The sequence below is a fragment of the Equus caballus genome, chromosome 15 (assembly GCF_041296265.1).
Source record: "Equus caballus isolate H_3958 breed thoroughbred chromosome 15, TB-T2T, whole genome shotgun sequence".
Taxonomy (NCBI): domain Eukaryota; kingdom Metazoa; phylum Chordata; class Mammalia; order Perissodactyla; family Equidae; genus Equus; species Equus caballus.
In genome coordinates this window covers 32,853,632-32,868,189 of record NC_091698.1, presented here as the reverse complement: position 1 = coordinate 32,868,189, position 14,558 = coordinate 32,853,632, and the positions used below count along the sequence as shown (strand labels likewise).

The window sequence follows — 14,558 nt, the reverse complement described above, 5'->3', positions numbered from 1 at the left end:
CCAGAAGGGCACTAGGGACATCTCTGCTCATTTCTAGGAATTCCGATTTATAAAATTAGGATAACAATACTTTTGACTTAACCACGTTAGGAAGGGTGGGGTAAGAATTCTTGCAATAGTGGTTAAGGATTCCTGGGATAGCAGCTCTGGTTCTCCATTGGCTTATCCACCGCCCCCCCCCCCCCCCCCCCCCGCCTCCTCAATCATTTTGAAATTAATGAGGCCTCATTACCTTTGGGGGTGGCTCACAGATGGACGAAGAGAGAATTTCAAATTTTTCTACATTGCCAAAGGTATGAAGTCATAGGAGGGAAACAAAAGAAGAGATAAGAAGGAAACTTTAAGACTAGAAAAAGTCATTGGAAATCATCTCCATTAGAATTTCCCGTCATCCTCCCAAGTCAGCCTCCTTTTGTATCCTGTGTATCTGTAGGATCTTCAATTTGTGGTAACATTCATGGAGTAAGGGACAAGAGAGGAGCTGTAGCTGAGGGGTTAAACAAAATACTGTAATTTTTAATTAATATTATGATGAGTATTTTCAGTAGTACAGAGCTGTTGCATTTAGATGCTGGCAACAAAAGACTGAAATTTTACTAAATTAAAAAAAAATCAGGGAAGCCTCCAAAAAACCCACAGCATGCTTCAGAACACACAGACTTCATGGATCTTTCAGAAAGCGTTGACTTTATTTTGAGCTTCTTAAACTTTTGGGGGAAGGCCAGCTGAAGAATGCCAGGGCAGTTTCATTAAGGAATAGGGAGGGTCGGTTTTCACTAGAAAGGAAGTGAGACGAGATGTCTGGGGAAAAGCAAACACTTCGTACTTCAAGGTGGACTGACATTTCTCTCCTGCCCTCCCCCTCTTCTCCCATGACCCCTAAGATCCGAGATGCGCCTTCGCTGAAGTACAGATCAAAGGGAGAGGTGACTCGACACACACTGAAAGCATCCAGTTGTTTAATTATCTCTTGATGTGAAAGGCCAGGTCTTGCTTGGCTTCTCTGTCAGTGTCGGCAGGTGGTTGTTCAGAACTCCGGCGTTTTTTTCCCCGGACAGGTTTATGTTACTTATTAGAGCAAAGGCGGGCCAATGGTAGAAAATCTGGGACGTGTTTATCCATTTTGGAATAGTTCTTATGGACAAAATAATGTTTAGACATGTAGAATCTAGGCTCTACACTTTCAATTTAGAATCTGATGCTAATTGCATGCTTTGGTTTAAAAAATAAAAGTTCTACAGGTAGATTGCCGAATTCGTACATACTCTGACATAAACTAAATTATTCTCTGCTGGTTCTGCTTGAGCATCCCCTGTGTCAGCGTCAAGTTTTAGGGACATGAAGAGTTTCAGTAAAGGCAGCCCTGTTCAAGCATAGAGTGAACATTTCTGTTTGTGAGAGTGTGTGGGGAGGTGGATATTCTATAAACATGGATCTGAGTCCAAATTGAGGCAGTGTGGTAGCTGAAAAAGAGTGGTCTTTTAAGCCAAACAAATCATAGGCCACTTCCTAACTGTGTGATGTTGGGCAAGATACTTAAATTCTCTGGTCTTCAGTTTCCTCATCTGTAGAATTGGCCTTCTGATACATTACAGGGTTGTTGTGAGGATTGGCAGAAATATACATGAAGCAAGCAGCACGCGATCACTTTGTAAGTGACCTTGGGTAAAGATTATAACAACAGCATATTCCCAGAATTATACCATATTATGGTTTGCCAGTTAGCACCCTAGTTTTAAATGCAAATCCAATGAATTTTGGAATCATAAGAGTTGTGCTTTCACATCAAATTTTGACCCACCAATTAGATATCATGCTGTCAGTGAAGTGTGTATGACTAAACATGTGTTTAGTCAAATGTTTAATTTTTGTTTAATTTATGTTTTATGAGATTGAAGGGTTTGTCATGGTAACAGTTGTTTGAAACACAGAATATGAAAAAAAGAAAACTATTCTGATGACAAAAAAAGGTGATAGATGACAGCTCATGAGAGAGTATTCTCTGGTATTTGTGTGTATAGAGGGAGAGAAGGAGAGAGAAGAAAGAGAGAGTTATAAAATGCAAGTTAGAGGAAGAACATTTGCTTCACAAAGGGTACGCCATTTGTAAATCCATAGAACAAATTCTTATCACTGGGGTCCATAGATGGGCCCAGGGGCTCTGAGAAACCCTTGAAGATGCAGGTATGAGTTTTTGCATGTAAATATCCACATTTGTGGAGAAACCATCCATGGCTTTCATCAAGTTACAAAAAACAAACAAACATGTAGAGCGTAGGTAGTAACTGTTGCTTTAAATATTGAACGTCTAAAAACATTTCAAATGAATTTTGTTACCTCTTAATGGAAATGTTGTTAAAATTGTTAATAGACCTTGTATTACAGTTCATCAATGAGCACCTTAATTTTAAAATGAAGTCCGGTGAATTTGGGAGTCATAAAAGTTGTGCTTTTGGGCTGGCCCAGTGGCATAGCAGTTAAGTTTACACACTCTGCTTTGGTGCCCTGGGGTTCAGATTGGAGTTGTCAGTATGATAACTGTCAGATAGGTGTGTATACATGGACTAGTATTCAGACCTATAATTCTCAGGTTCGTAGCCGGGGCGCGGACCTACATAGCATTCATCAAGCCTTGCTGTGGTGGTGTACCACATACAAAAAGTAGAGGAAGATTGCCACAGATGTTAGTTCAGGGCCAATCTTTCTCACCAAAAAAAAAAGTTGTGTTTTGATATCAAATTTGACCCAGCAGTCAGATATAATGCTGTAGGTGAAAAAAGAGAAAAAAAAAATAATGGCATCTATTGCTGCTGATGATATGTAAGACGATATATGCAGAAAAACACACTTTCTTGGGCAATGGTACAGCATAGTGATCAAGACCTAGAGAGCCAAGATTAATTCTGTTCCTGCTACCGTTGTGCGATTTTGGACAATGACTTGACCTTGCCAGGATAATAATAGCTGGTTCTCATGTGAGAATACTGTGAGGAGTAAATGGCAGTGCCTGTGGATTCTTGGAACAGTTTCTGGCTCAGAGAAAATGCTCATAGATGTCTGTTGTGTCCCTGTCAACCAGAAGATGGGAAAAACCTCATGCAGGAAGTCCCTAGGAGAAACAGCAGGGCATTTTCCCCTTAATATCTTCAGGGTCTATGAAGCTGGCCATTATCAGTTGTTCTGGGTTGAACAAATAAAATTCACTAAGTGATATGTAAAAAACAGATGTCCCTGCTAGAATGCGTACTCCATCAGCAGTCTTGGAAATGCGCCCCACAGTTGGCTTTCTCAGCTGCAGGTCACATTGGATTCTCACCACCCAGGAGGAGCAGTACCCTGGACCGGCACAGAGCTGGCTGTTGACACCAGCTAGCAGAAGTCAGTAACTGAATTGAACTCAACAGTGGTATTGGAGGCCGCACAGCACAATGGTGATGCCAACCCGAGTTTGACACTCAGTATAGCACTTCATTAGCTTTGTAACTTAGGGCAAGTTACTTAACTCTCTGAGCCTCAGTGTCCTCATCTGTAGGATGGACTTGATAATGGGAGCTCCCCCTTAGTGCTGTTATGAGGACAAGAGGAGGTGAGCCTTGCAGAACGTTTTGCAGTGTCTGGCACCTAGTATCAAACAGTAGATGTTAAGTAGCGTGAGTTGAAAAGTGCTTACTGCACACCTGGCCCAGTGCTGAATTTTTTATCTGAAATAGCTCCTATAAAGGTGCTGGTAATATTCCTATTTGACAAATGAAGAATGTGGGCACAAAGTGCTTGAGAAAGTTGGCCAAGTTCAGGCAGCTAGAGAAGGACAGACACAGATTTGTCTCCAAGGATCCCCACCATTCCCACTGCACTCCCTGAATCAGAGGAGTCCCCTGGGCCCACCATTTGCCTTGAGGGTTGCAAGTTCCTCTGCAATCAAGGTGGGGGTGGGAGTGGGGGCGGAGCAAACCCCTTGGCCTTGGAAACTGTCCCCAGATCTCTCAGATCTCACAAAATGGACAAAATGGACTTAAACCAGTGCTATCTTGGGTTTGTCTGGCATCGTCTATGTGTGGGCATATAGGAATACGTGCATAAGATATTTGTGTGCTGGAGGAACCTGGGGCAGAGGGGTGATGGCTTAAACAGCTGTGGTGGTGAGAGGGTCAGAGCACTTTGAGGAAAAGGATCACCTGCAGCTTTTAGGTGAGGGCCTCACATCAAGGTATGGTTTGCCTAAGGCACTGTTTGAAGGAAGTTCTAAAGGAGTTGCCTCATAATTGCATGGCGACTCCCCACCCTGTTCTGCAGCCAGGACTCCCCACCCTGTTCTGCAGCCAGATAGGCCCTGCTTTGCCTCTTTGGCCCAATCGAGCTCTCTGAGTTAACAACAGGGGGCTTGGCCTTTGTGACACCTCCCAGCCCAACAATCCTATCTCTAAGGTTATTAGAGGCAATATCAGTGTAAATGCCTTACCTAGATGGAACCCTTCATTTGGCCGCAAGCAACTGGGCCTCGTCATTCCAATGAGATCAACGCTGTCAGAACTGGAGGGAGGGCTCCTGTCCCAGGGCAGTCAGGGCAGAAACAGCATTCCATCTCAGCTCTTCACCTCTCCTGGTCCTAAGAACTAAAAGAACGTAAACTTCTGCTGAAATAGATGTTCTGAGCACCCACCGATCTATTGAATTATGTTCAAGTGATTTTTCTGGAAATATATATGGAAATAGACTTGATATTTGAAGGCTTCACAAGGAGTCAAAAGAAGGAAAGGAAATAGCAAAGCAAAAAGGACATCTTTGCCGCAAGCCCTGAAGCTTTCACCATCTTCTTCAAATATTTATAATATCCACGTTGTCATCAACAGCCTCAAGAAGAGAATGGCTTTAAAGTATATGGAGAATTGACCATATTCAAAAGCCTGCCGAAGGTGTTAGGAGGAACTTTAGAGCTCTTTGAATTCAAACCTCCACTTGGATGCTTCCTGGCATCTCAAACTAAACATGGCCAATGCATACCTGGGGGGATAAACTAGAAAGAAAATCAAGGAGCCCATACTCTAAAAATAAGATATCACTTACCTCTGTGGGAAGGCTATTTGTGATCAGGAAGAACTTTGGCAGCGTGAGTGATTTGCAGGGTTCTACTTCTTGATCTGGGTAGAGGTTACGTGCATGCGAGACGCATTGGAATAATTCATTAGATTGTGTCTGTATATTTTAAGCATTTTTCTTTATGTGAACTTTTCCACACTGAACGAAAAAGAAGAATGTGCTACCCACACAAGCCTGGTCCTCCCCCATTCTCTACCATTTCAGTAATTGGTGGTGCCACCATCCCTGCAGTTGGTGAGGTCTAAGACCTGGGCGTTATTCTTGACTCTCTTTTCCTCCTTTCCTTCTACCCCTCTATCTGTTCCACTGGCAGCCCCCAAAATTCTCCCCTCCCTCCAGGCCTCACTACCTCCACTGCCACCACTTTGTCCCACCTCTGTCATGTCTTTTGTGAGCTCCTCATCTCCAGTCTTCCTCCCCCTACAAAGAAAGTGAACTTTTAAAAAAACTTTTCACTTAGCATAATGCCATTGGGATCTACCCGAGTTGTTGTGTGTATGAATAGTTTGCTCCTTTTTATTGCTAAATAGTATTCTACAGAATGGATGTAATCTTTTAAAAACAGAACCTGTCATTTCCAGGTTCAAATGGGGCTTTCCCATTGCACTGAGGTCAAAATCTACACTCCTAGCCCATGAGGCCCTTCTTGCCTGGCCTGGCTGCTGCCTCCTCTGTCTTCTCCACTACCCTGCTCCTCCCCGCACTCACACTGGCCTTCTGTCCCTCCTGTGAAACCCACCCAGCTTATTTCTCTGTGCTACTCATCTGGGATGAACATCCCTACCTCTCCTTGTCCTGTTTAAATGCCACCTCCTCAGAGAGGCCTTCCCTGCACTTTCCCACATAGATGCTGCCATCCATTCCTGTTTTCCTGCTCGTTTCCTCCCTTGCACTGATTATACCCAGAAACCACTTTCTTTCTTTGTTTACTTGTTTAGTGCCTGTCACTCTCTCCAGAAGAGTGACCAGTGTGTAACAGACACTAACAAAGGGATGAGTTGAATGAAGGAGTTAATAGGTCTCTGAAAGAGAATGCTGATGATTAATAATATACTTGTTTGTACCTGTTCTCCTTCCAGAAAGGGATTCAGGGTGGCTTGCAAAAATATTGACTATGCAACAAGAATAATAAGTAGGGAAAATAAGAACAGGAAAAGTTAAAGCCAAGATCAAGATGGCCCACAGCCTGTAGATGAGAAGCAGAGCTGGCTGGACTCCTGGAAGCTGGTGCGAGAGGCAAAGGGGACCATTCTTTCCTCATCTCTGAGCAGGCGCTGGGGCACCATGGGGGCAAGTCCAACAGCAGTTGGATGACAAAGAAATAAATACACAAGCAAGGTAATTGCAGGTTGTGATGAGGGATATGAAGAAAATAAAAGTTAACCATGGTCACGTGATTTGCAGTATCCATGAAAATAGAAACATGTCCATTTTTTTCCCTTAAGAAACAGTTTTTCCTGGGGCCAGCCCTGTGGTGATGTGGTAACTGCATGTGTTCCGCTTTGGCATCCTGGGGTTTTGCCCATTCAAATCCTGGGCATGGACTTAGCACTGCTCCAGGCCATGCTGAGGCAGTGTCCCACATAGCACGACCAGAAGGACCTACGACTAGAATATACAACTATGTACTGGGGGGCTTCGAGGAGAAGAAGAAGAAAGAAAAAAAGGAAGATTGGCAACTGACGTTAGCTCAGGTGCCAATCTTAAATAAAAAAAAGAAGCAGTTTTTCCTGATTCTGAGAATTGAGAGAAAAATTTACCATGAGTCTTACTTTTTTTTTTTTTCCTGAGGAAGATTCATCCTGAGCTAACATCTGTTGCCAATCTTTCTCTTTTTGCTCTAGGTGGATTTGCCCTGAGCTAACATCTATGCCAGCCTTCCTATATTTTGTATGTGGGTGCTGCCACAGCATGGCCGCTAATGAGTGGTATAGGTCTGCACCCGAGAACCAAACCCATGCTGCTGAAGTGGAGTGTGCCAGACCTAACCACCAGACCATGGGGCCAGCCCCCGAGTCCTACTGTTTTTATTTTTATGCATTTTTTTTATTTTGGAGGCCCTATTATGGTTGCTCCCTAGGGATATAATGGAGAAAAAAAGGACAAGGACTCCCCCGCCCTCTAGACCTTTAGTGACATGAAGGAACCAGGTCCCAGGTTCTGATGATGTCTCTCTCTTTCAATAGCTTTGTCTCTCTATCTCTCTGTCTCTCTCTCATCACCAGGTCCTGTTGGTTTTATGTCTTTCCTGTCCTCAGAAAGGTTAAATGAGCCGCCTAGAGTAACACAGCTGATTACGGCAAGCTGGGCCAAGAAAACAAGTTTCTGAATAGTAAGTCCACTTTCTTTCCATAACATCCATCCCTCTGGGTAATCAAGTGTTAGAATCTAAGCTGTTACCTTCTTGGCTTTGACCAGTCATAGGCCCCGTGTGGGCCCCACAACCTTTGCTTACCAGTTAAATTGAGTTCAAATGAAGATCAAAGGCAATCTCAAACGAGAGGTATGATTCAGCAAAGACCAGCTTACCCGCTGAGAGGTGTGTGTGGGAAGGAGAGGGCCCTTGTCGCTGAGAACAGCTGTGCACGACACAGCTGTGCACGCAGCCACCGCACCCCACCTGCCACCCTAGGGCTCAGCTCCTCCAGGAAGTCTTAGACGCCCTCACCATCCCTACCACACGCTTACTCTGAGTTCAGAGCCCCTCTCTGGGTTCCCACAGGACCCTGTGTCAGCCTGTTTCCCTGCATCGTAATTGCCTCTTGGAGGTGACTCTTGGTGTCACTGTTTCACTAAGTGGGTTCAGGAAGCACCTGCAACAGGGTCATCTGGGTGTTGTTCGAAATGCGGATCCCCTGACCCTTCTCCACTGAATCGAATTCTCTGGGGTTGAGGCCCAGGCACCAGAATCGCTAAGAAGCTCTCCAGGTAATTTATAGGAACTGCGTCTTGACCTCTGTTTTACTCTTGGGTTCTGCTGGACCCTTTGTAGCCTCTTCATCTGTATTTGTCAGTTCATTGATTAATAACAAATAAGTCATGTGTATGGGGGATTATCCAGGGACGGTGTGCCTTGAAGGGTTGCAGCTCCTTGAGCTCTAGGAAGATCTCTGGCCCTACCATGACTCCCCTTTGCCAAGAAGCCTGTTGCACAGATTTAGGCTTTAGGAAGTGTCCTGGGACAGAGGGTGGAGGTGGATTGGGAGAGATCTAGACTAGAGGTTCCTTCAGCGCTCCAGAGGAGAAGAGCTAATGATGAGACCAAGGAGCCTTATGAGGATGGAGAGAGAGAGGCAGATAAGGGGGCAGGAAGGAATGAGGTAAAGCAATAGGACCCAGCGATGTGGGAGACAGGGAGGAGGAGGCATCAAACCAACTCTCAGGTGGCTTAGGGCACCAGTGAGGCCTTTTGTAGAGAACAGAGGAGTCTGCATTTGAGTCACTCACAGTGAGGCTGGATAAATTACACAAATTCTCTGAGCCTCAGTCACCTCATCTACAGAAAAGGACTTATTGCAAGGGTGACAATGCCATTAATAGGGTTACACTACTTGTTGTAGCATCCAAGAAATATATAGTTATATGTATGAATGTTGTTGTCATCGTTATTACTATTACAGCCAGAATGGTACTAGGTATGGCTGGGATTACCAGGGGAGGAATGCTCTCAGTTTGGATATGCTGAGTTTGAGGCATCTGTGGGGCATCCTAATAGAGATATCTGGAAGTTCTGGATGGGGTGCTGAGAAGACAACAGTTGGATGATCTAAATTTGAGATTTTGCTGAGCGTTGCAGCAGATGAACACTGTGGTAAGGGGGCTTGAGGATAAGAGAGTGGCTGAAGTGATGGGCCATGGGGGTGCGGCTGGGAGGGAAGAGACTGAAAACAGGAAGAGACTGAAAATGAAATGGGTGAGGGACTACAGTGGAGTTGATGCAAGTGTAGTGTTTCTGAAAGAGTGAGAAAGCCTGAAGGAATTGAGTTGGTGCTTGGGGATGTGGGTGTTTAAGGTTTAGAGGGGATGAGAGATGACAGATGGGACCTTGAAGTTAAAGTGGAGGGAGGAGAACTTAACTGGCATGGAGAAGGTGATGGAATGCTGCTCCAGGCCGTAGGGTGGACCTTGCAATGACCTGGAATCATGCCTGACTTGGATGGAGATGGTTAGAGAGGAAAACCTGTGCTCAAATCTGATAGAACTCAGGAGGTGGGCAGACGTCTGGGACACGTTGAGGTTTCAAGGGGTAGAGCCAGATGCAACTGGCCTCACCAAGCAGGGACTGTCCACAAGGGCAGACAAGGAATACGTCAGATGCGCTCTCTATTCTGGAGCTTGGAGAAGGCCTTCTCTGCCTGGAACATTCTGGTCTGTAAAGCCTAGAAGAATGAAAAGACATCACTCACGGGGCTGAAGTGGGGGCTGGTTACAGTAAAATAAAAGTGCTTCACAGCATCTCCAAAGGTCCTGCCTGCTCTGCCCTTCTACGATTTGAGCATAGGGGCAAAGAGGATATGGCACTGTGCTTGCTGATGTGTAGAAGCTGGAATATGTGAGTCTGAAGGAAAAGATAGGTATTTTGAGGGGCGGCTGAGGTATGTATTTGTGGCTCAGTGTCATTGAACAGCCAGGCTCAGAGCCCTGCAGGGGCTGCCAGGCAGTGTCTAATGGTGTTGCTGGGGCAATGCGGGATGTGTTTTAGCAAGGCCCCTGATCTACAGGGATGTGGTTAAATAAGGTCCCCTGAAATTCAGGGCTACCCGCAACTTCAGAATGTGACCTTATTTGGAAATAGAGTCTTTGTGGATATAGTCAGGTAAAGATAGAGATGAGATCACACTGGGTTAGGGTGGGCCCTAAATCCAAAGAGAGTGTCCTTATAAGAGACACACAGAGTAGACAGCCACGTGAAGACTGAGGTAGGCAGAGACCGGGATTATGCTGCCACAACCCAAGAAACGCCTGGGGACACCAGAAGCTGGAAGAGGCAAGGAAGGATTCTCCTCTAGATGCTTCAGAGGGAGCAGAGCCCTGCTGACACCTTGATTTCAGACTTGTAGCCTCCAGAGCTGTGAGGGAATAAATTTCTGTTGCTTTAAGTCACCAAGTTTGGGGTAACTTGTTCTGGCAGCCTTAGGAACTGATACAGGGAACTTCCCACTGAAGCGAGTTTTAACTGCTGGGGCCACCACCACCATGCACAGAAAGCTGGGTACGGCAGAAAAAATAAATGTAATAGAGAGCTCCGAGAAAGTGAGTGCCCAGGTGAGGTGAGTTGAGGTGAGAGACTAAGGACAATCGGGGCCCTCTGTATCCAGGGGTTGCGCAATTGTGGATTCAATCAACCGTGTATGGTAAAACAGTACTGTGGTTGGTTGAATCCGGAGATCTGGAACCCGTGGATAAGAGGGGAGGACTAAGGAACTTGAGCATCCGTGAATTTTGGTATCTGCGGGGCATCCTGGAACCAGGCCCCCATGGTTATGAGGGACAACTGTATTACAAAACGCATCACGCACCCATCCATTGGTGATTAAAGCAGGCACCTTATTCTGCAAACCTTTTGGAGGAAAGCAAAATTGCCGTGGAAATCAGATGATCAAGACTCATTACTAAAAGCAGAATGAGAGCATTTGCAAGGCAGTAGTGGTGGTGATCAGAACCTGAAACGAGCCAGCATCCTACAGCCCAGGGGAGGTGGAGCGGGACGCTCAGAAGAGGGATAGCAGGACAGACAGCAGGCGGAAGTAGGCCCAGGACTGCTTTCTAGCCACCCGGTTAAGATTATCCTGGGTCCTCTGTGAGAAGAGAGTGGACGTCCTTGCATGGATTGACACATGTTTATTGAGCACCTGCTTTGTGCCAGGCTCAGGCCCAGCATGGAATATTAGGGGGACAAATCTCACCCCCGCAGAGCAGATAATGTCAGTTGAGATTTCGTTTGCAAGTAACAGAAAACTCAACATAAATTGACTTACACAATAAAAGGAACTTGTTAACTCCGGGAACTAAAAAGCCCAGTGGTCTAAGGGTTACAGCGCCATTCAGCCTGGACTCTACTTCATTTCTCTGGGGTTCTTTTGGGCCTTCCCTCTTCTCTGTATCACTTCCAGCCTGGGGTTGACTTCTCTTTTGCTCAAAAGAGCCAAATATCTTGCATCGTTGCAGGAGGGCTACCAGCAGTATTTGTGGCAACTTACTTTACACTCAGGGAGGGAGAGTCTGCTGTCCTGCAGTCATTGGACCGTCATACATCCATGTGTCCACCCCTGACTCAATCATAAGGCAAAGGAAATAAGATACTCTGATTGGCTTAGACCAGTACTACTCAAAGTGGAGTCTCCAGGCCAGCAGCATCAGCATCCCCTGGGAATTTACCAAAAGTGCAAATCCTTGGGATCAGAACTGAATCAGAAACTCTAGGAATGGCGTCTGTGATGAACAAGCCCTCCAGGTGATTCCAGTGCACGTGGAAGTTTGAGAACTGTTCTTGGATGAATGGGATCCCATCTGTGGAGCTGGTGGTGCAGGTTATTCTACCCAAACTGCATAACTGCTATGCAATGGCGGAAGGACAGAATGGATACTGGGGAGACAACCGTAATGGCCATTATCCTTAGTGGTTATGACAGCTAGCATAATAGCCAGCATTTATTGAATTCTCATTCTGTGCCAGGTCACTGTGCTGCACACTTTACATGCATGATCTCATTTCATCCTCACCTCAAACCTGTGAGATAGGTACTATTAATATCCACAAGAGCTGGGGAAACTGAGGCCGAGTGCAGTTGAGTAAATTTATTAGGGCTTAGTAGCTAAGTGTCAGGGCTGGAGTTAGAACTCTAGCAAATGACCCCACAGGCTGTGCAATAATAGACAGCCAGAAGCCAGGATGTATGATAAGCATCATGACAGAGGAAGTTGTGCCTTGGGAGCATTGTAGAGGCACCTAACATACTCCAGAGGTGATTAAGGAGGGCTTCTTGGAGGAAGTGACCATCTGGGAAAACTAGGTGAAAAGGAGGAGGAAGAGTATACAGAGGCCTGAAGCCCAGAGATGGCTGGGCATGTGTGAGGGACTGGCTTCACTGTGATGTTGGAGATGGGGCGAAGAAAGAGATAGACAGAGCCTGGACCTGAAAGGGCCTGTGGACCAAGTGAAGAGGTTTGGCTTTGTCCTAAGGGCATGAAGGAGCATAGCGGGTTCTAACCCAGGGGAGGAATTCACTGGACTTGTCTTTAGAAAGATGATCCTGTTTGTAGGGTGGGAAATTGAGCGGAGGCAGAAAAGCTAATTAGAAATCCATTGCAGGGGTCGATCTCATTAAAAATGCTGGCGGCTGGGCAAAGGGCAGGGAGAAAAACAGACGCATTTGGGGACTTAGTGATTAACTGCGTGGCTCTCGATTTTCTGGCTTGGGCTGATGAGTGACCCTCTTCACAAAGACCAGGAAGAGCAAGTTTTGGGGGCATGAAGTTCAGTTTTTGGCCTGATAGATTTAACAAGAACTTCAATGCATTGTCTGTGTAATTGCTTTTTTACATATAGGGTTGAGTTTCTTTGAGGGATGGGTAGCTATCATTTCTTGGGCTTTTACTGTGCACCAGGTTATATGTATTACTTCTCATCGATTCAACTACTTACAGAGGTAGGCATTCTTGTCCACATTTTCTATAAGAGGAGGCAGAGTTAAATAACTTTTCCAGGAATCACACGCACAAATGGTGAGACAGCTGAGTTTGAACTCAGGGCTGTACTCCCTGCACAGAGTCATGATGCTTCCCCAAGCCACAACCATAACTAGGGACTGCTATGGATCATGTGTGTTTGTGCATTATTTCTAATCATTCATGTGAGTAGTTATGTATATAAAACCCATCCCAGAGAGTGGAATCACAGAGGATAGGGCATGTCCTTTGTTCACTAAGATACTCCCAATGCCTGGCATATAGCAGGTGCCCAGCAAATATTTGAAGGAAGGAAAGAAGGGAGGGAGGGGGGAACCAGTGAAAGCTTCCAGGTGTTGTTACATGTAGGTGGTTAACTGGTTTTAACCGCTGAAACAGTTACACACAAGATTTTCGTAGAAAGAGTAGGAAAAACCAAAATTCTACCTGTGTATATTAGATGTTACAAATGAATATAAAGGGGGAGGAAATCTCTGAGAACTCAAGACTTTTTTTTCAAGTTTTAAAGCTTTTTTAAAAATAAATTCTTGTATATATCTCTGAGCTATTTAATAAATGCTAATTAAGTGAATCAGTAAATGGCATGTATAATGTCATATGCATAATATGTCTTGAAATTTTCTTATTTCTTTTCCTAATGTTATTGTTTTCGGTATTATCTTACATCTGATCTTGCTGGAATATACACAAAGAAGCCCACTGAAATCAAGTTTCATTTATTTCTAATAATTCTCTACACCAGGGTAATGGAATAGATATAGGGTCACTTGACTGCTTGCAAAAATGCTTCACGCAAGTGTCTAATCAGTCATAACGGGGTCCTCAAAGACTTGCCTATGGGCGAAATATCACCAAGGTCTTCCTCAATTGTCCCCAGACTTCAGGGTACCAAAGAATCCACTTAAGAGTTTGTTTAACAAGCTGATTCCCTTGCCTGACTCCAGCCTCCCCCATCAAGTTAGGATTCGGAAGATATGCGGTGGGGTCTTGGGACCCTGTATTCTTAGCAATCGCTCCCGGAGGTCCAAGGACCATGCTTTAAGATCCAGCAACTTATCCTGAAAGTGTTTGTGACCCAAAAAGTCAGTCTTCTTCCCAACCTCCTGCTGCCAGGTTTGCGTTATGAGGTATGAGGGGACTGACCTCAAAGTGGCTGATCCATCAGTCAACGCGATTCCTGGGAAGATGCTCCTCTCGGCACTTCATTCCAATGTGATGGCATGAAGGGAGATCCTCTCACAGATTACACCGCCAGTGCCAGGTCAGGCAGTGGGGGAATGGGAGTGTGACTTACTGATCACCTTGCCCTTTCAACATCTAAATGGCCTGACCCACCACTGACCCCAGACTCATGGCCCAAAAAGCATTTGAAAGAATTTAGGAAAGTTGACAGAGGTACAAGGAGACAAAATAGGCATTGCTAATATGTCACAGTAACTATTAGGCAGGGTAAGATCTTTTATGGACAATATTCTTCTTCTAATTCTTTTGGGCATAGAATCTTTACCATTACCATCTTCATCATCATCATCATCATCATCATCAACAATCACAATAATCAATAGTTACTGAGCATTCATAGGATGCGTCTTAGAATTATTATAAGAAATTAAGAAATATAAGAATTACCATAGGAAAGAGACCCTAGGGGATATAATTTTTCATTGCATTTCCAAGCCTTTGGACAAAATGATTTTATTGAGCCATCTCCAATGGTATCAAGATAATTCTTTAATATCTTCACAGAAAGAGTTTCTCCTTCTCACAGACAC

General features: G+C 44.9%; 1 protein-coding gene across 3 annotated transcripts in view; it reads left to right on the top strand.

Moving 5' to 3' along the window:
* The window catches only part of SPMIP9 (sperm microtubule inner protein 9), a 62,418-nt gene that overhangs the window by 35,305 nt on the left and 12,555 nt on the right, over positions 1 to 14,558 (top strand). Inside the window, exons 1-3 of one of the 3 annotated variants that reach the window (XM_023618759.2) lie at positions 4,444 to 5,107; positions 6,177 to 6,435; positions 7,323 to 7,429. The gene's annotated coding sequence lies outside the window, so the exon portion shown is untranslated. Of the gene's footprint in view, positions 1 to 4,443; positions 5,108 to 6,176; positions 6,436 to 7,322; positions 7,430 to 14,558 lie in introns of those variants that run through there. The other 2 variants (XM_070236201.1, XM_070236200.1) reach the window with 2 other exon arrangements.